We start from the raw sequence: 6,695 nt of genomic DNA, 5'->3' as shown, positions 1-6,695 counted from the left end.
ACATATTTTCGATGAAGATGCATGCGAGTTGACATGGCACCAAGAACAAAAATGCATCCAGATTTTGCCGCGTGTTGGCATCATGTGGTGGGCACAAGCCTGCAAGATGAAGGTGTCTAGGAGATAAATATTGTGAAATGCAGGATGCCATCACTTGGTAGTGAATCCCAGCTAGTCATGAGGTGGTGCCAAAGGTGCAGTTCAAGATGGATTCACCAGATGTCGCCACGTGTCAGATTCGACGGATGACACAAGCCCGCTTGATGAAGATGTACACCAGTTAAATAGTACGAGATTGCGGGAGGTTGACATGTGGCATCAGGGCTGAAATAGATGCTGACATGGTAGATGATGTAGATCGAGTAGCCAATCAGACGGCACCATGCGGTACTCGGTCAACCTTGAGTTGACCCCAAAATTGAAGGGGGTGAGGGGAAAAGAAATGATTTTAAAGTCTCATTTAAAAATTGGTTTCCACATTAGATTTTTTTTTAATAATCAAAAGGGAATTTAATCTAAAGCTCTAACTTTACATTATTTTAAATTTTTCAAATTTTAATTATTTTGAAGTTGTAGACCTGAGCTTTGTAATAGGGGGGCATTTTCAAACTGGCTTTTAGGGGGTTTCTGGTAGGCTAAATATGCAATGTTATATATCACCAGAATCGTGAGAAGACAAACTTTTTGATTATGGAGTTCATTTTTGCACATGAATTCACTTGTTCGAGATATAGCCAAAAATGTAAAATTTGGGCCTTCTCAATGAAATGAGTGAAAATTGGAAATACAGTTATAGGTTTGGTAAAAATACTTGGTAAAAGACATGTTGGATCAATTTTGAGGATATTATACCATTCTGGTATAATTTGGCTCCAATTTTCAGTTAGAGAGCAAAAAGTGATCAAGGATTTGATTGATTAGCTACAGAGAGAGATAAGAGAGATTCTTTTCACTACAAATAAATGGGATTTCAAGTGGGCACATGTTAGATGTAGAGAAAATTTGGGAGTTCTTTCTTTCCTATATCATTCTTGTTCTTTCTCATTGTATAGGTTCCCATTTTTCACTGTGAGACCATTGTTTGTTGGAAATCTTCAGTCCTTCTGTGAGACCACTTTATTCGATCTAGATCTGTGATTCCACCTTCATTCTTCAACATTTTCTCTTATATGAATAGCAATTATAGAGATAATACAGATATTTCAGATCTGTTAGGTTTTTCATGTTTTTGATTTCATGTATTTGATTGTATTGTTTCAAGGAAATGAATACAAGTGAGCTAAAATTCCATTAGTTTCATTTTGATTGTCATCTCTTGTCTCAATAATTTGCAATCTTATGTGGTCTAGGAACAAAGATCTAAGATCCATTTGCATCCCTTTGAAGTTGTATGTCAAATAGGTTTTGCTATTGGGACAAAGAACCAAGTAAATGCTTGATGTGTTTGACATGATTTTTGGTTATGTTGAGAATGATATTTCATGAGAATGAGGTCTAAATGAATGCCAATGTCTGAATCACAAGGTGACTAGATAGATTTGATGTTTTGGTATATGAAATATGTCTTGATATCATAGATATATGTATTGAATCCATGAAATTGCCCACTACTACATTTGACCTCAATTTTTGACCATCAATTAAAAAGGTAAATGTTGGTCAGATTATAGAAGGAAAATTTTTATTTTTCTTAAATCTAAGCCCGTGTTGGTCAAAATTTTGACCAACATAGGCTTAACTTCAAAATCAAAAATCATTTTCAATGGAGTGCGTGGGAAGGAGCTGGACCTGGAGCATGGTGTAGGGGTTTCCTTGAGTTTTCCTAAAATATTTAGAATCTCTACACTTGAGTTCCTTCACAACATATTGTGATGCAGTTACTCCACATGCCATATGCTCAGGATGTTGTGGGTGTTCACATGGAGCTCATGTTGTGTCTTGGTTTGCCTATAGGCTAGATGAGAGCAATTTGCAGGGATCGGGGCAAAATCTTGTCACATTCTTGTGGTACAGGATCAATGACTCTATGCTAAACTATAATTCCTTTTGATGGGCCCTTTGACTATATTCATGGAAAGTAGGGTATCACATTTGTTATGCAAGATACAGGGGATGAATGCATTGGTAAGCTAAAGATTTTATTTTTACCATTAATGGGTATCCTCTAGTAAGAAAGGCAATAGAAATAGTGGATGAAGATCAAGCACAAACTTTAAGCTTATACTTCTATGCTTGGACGCATAATGCCTTCAAAATGATTGAAAAGGAAAGTTTTTCTATGAATTATCTAATATCAGACTACAAACTTCTTTCACTTGACTAAGTAGTAGTCTGAAGATGTAGACTGCAAGAAAACAATACTATCTATTATACAAATAGAACTTTACACAACACTTAAATTAATTTTTGCAAATTTTCTTGTATACAATGATAGTTCTCTGAATTTCTTCCATTTAGCGAGGTTGAATGTTCTTTGTGTTTGAGATAGTTATTAATATCTATGAATAACCTGATCAACATAGTTGTATAAAGGCTTTTACACTTCATATGTTTACAAACTTGTTATGTATCCATGATGTTTTGTTTGTTGTCTTTGGCTCTTCTATTGGTTACATAGTTTGTCTCAGGTTGTCAAGGTTCATTTTATTAATCTTCTTAGAAGAGGTCAGTTAAATATTATTCTATTTCTAAACCATTATTCAAAACCTTTTATTTTGCAAGCCACCATTTTTTTTGCAAACCTAGCTGCAAAACAAATTGGTTTGGAAAATCAATTCATTCTTGGCCTTCCCCTATAGTAGAAGTCTACTAGTTTTGCTTTAAAAATATATGTGGTTGCAATATATTTATCCATAATACAATTTTTTAATAAATATTATACATTTTTCATTTAGCTTTATTAAGCCCAAGATCCATTGGAATCGTAAATGCTCTATTATGTGGCTGGTCAAGCTTATGATAGGTTTTCAAGACGAAATGTTTCATTGGGGTCTTAGTTGTGCAAGATTGGAAATTATTAAGATTAATTCAATTAAATTATATTGCCATAGTGGGTTGGAGATGGACATCAGAAAGTTCAATAAATTTGAAGATGGACTGTTTTAACCATATGCCATGATGCTAGGAATTGAAAAATCTTTGCTAATATTGGAAATTGGATGACAACCTACAGAAGAGTTAGTAACTAATGAAGAAATAAGTAATTTAAATGCCCATACATGTTCAAGGTAGTTTGGGGGAGTAAATAGGAATTAAAAAAGAAGTCCTCAATCGCCAAAAGGGGTTGTAGAGAGGATCCAATCAAGGATGCTCTCTTGGAAAACAAAATTAAAGACTATTTTACATAGATGATGAGCAAGGCATAAGATTATTTCAAGTGACCAACATGTGTTTGGGTAGATTTTTGGGGATATTTTTGTGTGGTGAGTGGGAATTACAAATCTTAAAGATGATAATATGGTATATGTTGAGAGAGATGTGGTTTGCAAATCTAGAAGTTCAAATACTATTTTATAGTGCAAGGGATGGAATTCTATTTTAAATGGTTCTCAAAATTATTGTCTAAAAGGATTAGCTTGAATCATAGTTGGTGGACAAGATGCCAAAATGCTTTGAAATTATTGTACAAAGGTTTAGATAAGGTGGAAATGGTGATTTCCTAAACATAATTGAAAAATACTAGAAGAAAAAGACATTACAATTGGTTTATTTGTTATGGTCAAGGATTTGTTTTCTAAAATGTAGAGAATGATAGTATCATGTTTGTATGTTTTGAATTTTAATTTGGCTGGTAGTTGACCCTCAATGTTGGTTGGGAGAGAAAATGTTGAGAAGTGACAAGGTTCCTTAGCAACAATTGACCTTTAAAATCTATTAGGAGGAGAGAATTTTGAGGATTATAAAGTGCTTAATAGATCTTGCAAGGGTAGATGTTTCATGTAGATATTTTACAGATCTATTGCTATTTATTTAATATACAATTGTGGAGAAATTTTTAGATTATCTACTTTTTTGTTTTTGATGTTTTCTTACAAGTAAGAAACATTACTTGATTAAAAAATTCACAATGTATTTTAGACTCCTGTGGTTCTTCTTGATATGAACATTCCATTTGGCCTGACTTTTCTTTTAGCAAGTTATTAATTGCAAGCTATGGTAAGGTGGCAAAGATCTTTGAATTGTATTAACTTGAATATTTTGGTTTTTTGGGTCAAAATATCCAGATCAAGACCCCATCATTCCACACATGAACTTATTGGAGGGTGTTAGACTAGTGACATATAGTGGTAATTAGAAAAGCAATATGTACAGTAGAAAGCATTCGCTTTGAGTGTAATTATTCTAAATTCTCTTGTAGGATCATGATGTGCTATTTTTAAAACATTTTGATCTATTGAAATAAGTTAAACTAAGCTATTTTACATACTATTATGGTCATATAAATCATTCTCATCAACCTTTCCTTTTGTGATCTATGTGTACATATACACATAACTGGATTGGCCTATTCATAATAAAGACAAGAACAAGAAGTTGTCCATTGTTCTCATTGAATCAATGAGGGAAGTCATTCAAAATGTTAGTTAGGTGACATGTCAAGAAAAAAATTGATTACGTTAGATTAGGTTTTTTAGATGAACCAAAGCCCCAAAAATTTGGGAGGTTGCAAGTTCTAAAAAAAGTAGACAAGTATTGCATATGCTAGTGGATTAAGGTGGTTTTATTATGCTTTTCTCTATTGGCACTTGTATATGCTTTCGTCATCTAGAGAATGCCAATTCTAATTGACTAGGTTTTGACATGTTTTAAATCCTTGTGCTTTTCTTTCAAGATCTATAAAATTAACTTTTCATTTTCTTTTCATCATTGATAAATTTGGTATACCATCCAGCTTAATTGAGATGGCATTATTTTTTGAGTATGTGTTATGATAGTTTTTTGACTTATCCACTACAATTGACACTTTTTCTTGACATAATTTAGTTTTAGATGGAAAATAATATGAGAATAAACCAGAGGGAGGGAAGCATTGACATTTCTCTGTGTGTGTTAATGTGAATGCACATTCATGTATGCTTGTAGTCATTTCTGCCTATTTGGCTAAAAATGATTGTGAGTCACTATCATTTTCTAGGTGTTTTGTATATATTTGAAAGTTTTGGATAAGTAGATGGAGGAGAAAGATATCTATAGTTTAGAATGCTTCACATCTTTTGCTAGAGTTTATGATCATTTTTTTGTAACTAGCCAGACTGGAATTAATTTTTTTCCTACACATTAGTGTTGGAAGACAAATTACATGGATGGTGCCTTTCTTTTCTCTAAAAAAGAAACTTCTTCTCATAAAAGTCTTATGTTCCTTTTTGTAGGTGATTATACCAATCTTGGATTGGGAAGCAATGACTTTTAGTGTGAAAGCACTTGTATTTGTGCTTATTGGGTCAATGGGTTTGTTTCCTATTTTTCTGCTATCTTCTGCACCTTCAATGTGGCTAGTTAAAATGACATTTGGATACAACATTGGATTCCTGATAATAATGGCAGGAATTAGTATTGGCATGTCCTTGCCTTACTTCATTGGGTCTACCTTTCATAGCCAAATACATGTAGATTTTTGTCCCTCATCTTATGGTTCCATGTTTATAAAATTTAGTTGATTGAATTTGTAAGATATCTTATAATGGTCAATATATCTTTTCTAATGCAAAAATGGCTTGAAAGGTGGCCTTAGAAATGTGCATTGTTCAGGCTAGTAGGAGATGCAAATTGGTTCCATTAGTTCCAAGTTGTTTCTCTTTTGAGAATCTCACCATTTCCTTACATTATTTTAAACTATGCTAGTGTTGCTACAAATGTCAAGTATAGTCCATACATAATTGGCTCATTTGCTGGAACTATTCCTGAAGTGTTTGTTACAATCTACAGGTTAGAGGTCTTCATCATATGACATTAAATTTGATGTTTAAGCATGTCTTTCCTGATAATTGGACCCATTCATGTAAAATATTGCCTCAAGATTTTGTTAAATAATGGTGTTGCATTGATATTGATAAGAATTAATAGTTTCCAATCACTACTACATTTGACCTCAAATTTCAACCAAAATTTTTGACCATCAATTAAAAAGGTAAATGTTCGTCAGATTATAGAAGGGAACATTTTATTTTTCTTAAATCTAAGCCCATGTTGGTCAAAACTTTTACCAACATGGGCTTAACTTCAAAATAAAAAATCATTTTCAATTTCATTAATGTTCATGGAGCGCACAGGAAGGAGCTAGACCTAGAGCATGGTGTAGGGGTTTCCTTGAGTTTTCCTAAAATATCTAGAATCTCTACACTTGAATTCCTTTGTAGCATACCGTGATGTAGTTACTCCACATGCCAGATGCTCAAGATGTTGTGGGTGTTCATAGGGAGCTCATGTTGTGTCTTGGTTTGCCTACAGGCTGGATGAGAGCGGTTTGTAGGGATCAGGGCAAAATCTTGTCACATTCTTGTGCTATAAGATCAATGAATCTATGCTAAACTATAATACCTTTTGATGGGCCCTTTAACTATATTCATGGCATGTAGGGCATCACATTTGTTATGCAAGATATAGGTGATGAACGCATTGGTAAGCTAAAGATTTTATTTTTACCATTAATGGGTATCCTCTAGTAATTTATGCAATCTCATCATTACCATATTTCT

The 6,695-nt window shown here is 33.3% G+C and overlaps 1 pseudogene; it reads left to right on the top strand.

The window, feature by feature from the left end:
* Positions 1-341: 341 nt before the first annotated feature.
* On the top strand, positions 342-6,469 carry LOC149527863 (uncharacterized; annotated as a pseudogene).
* Positions 6,470-6,695: the final 226 nt, after the last annotated feature.

Source organism: Cupressus sempervirens, unplaced genomic scaffold, assembly GCF_028749045.1.
Source record: "Cupressus sempervirens isolate cs-2001-9-10 unplaced genomic scaffold, ASM2874904v1 CseChr00s100001_01, whole genome shotgun sequence".
NCBI lineage: Eukaryota > Viridiplantae > Streptophyta > Pinopsida > Cupressales > Cupressaceae > Cupressus > Cupressus sempervirens.
This window is presented reverse-complemented; position numbering and strand designations above follow the sequence as displayed.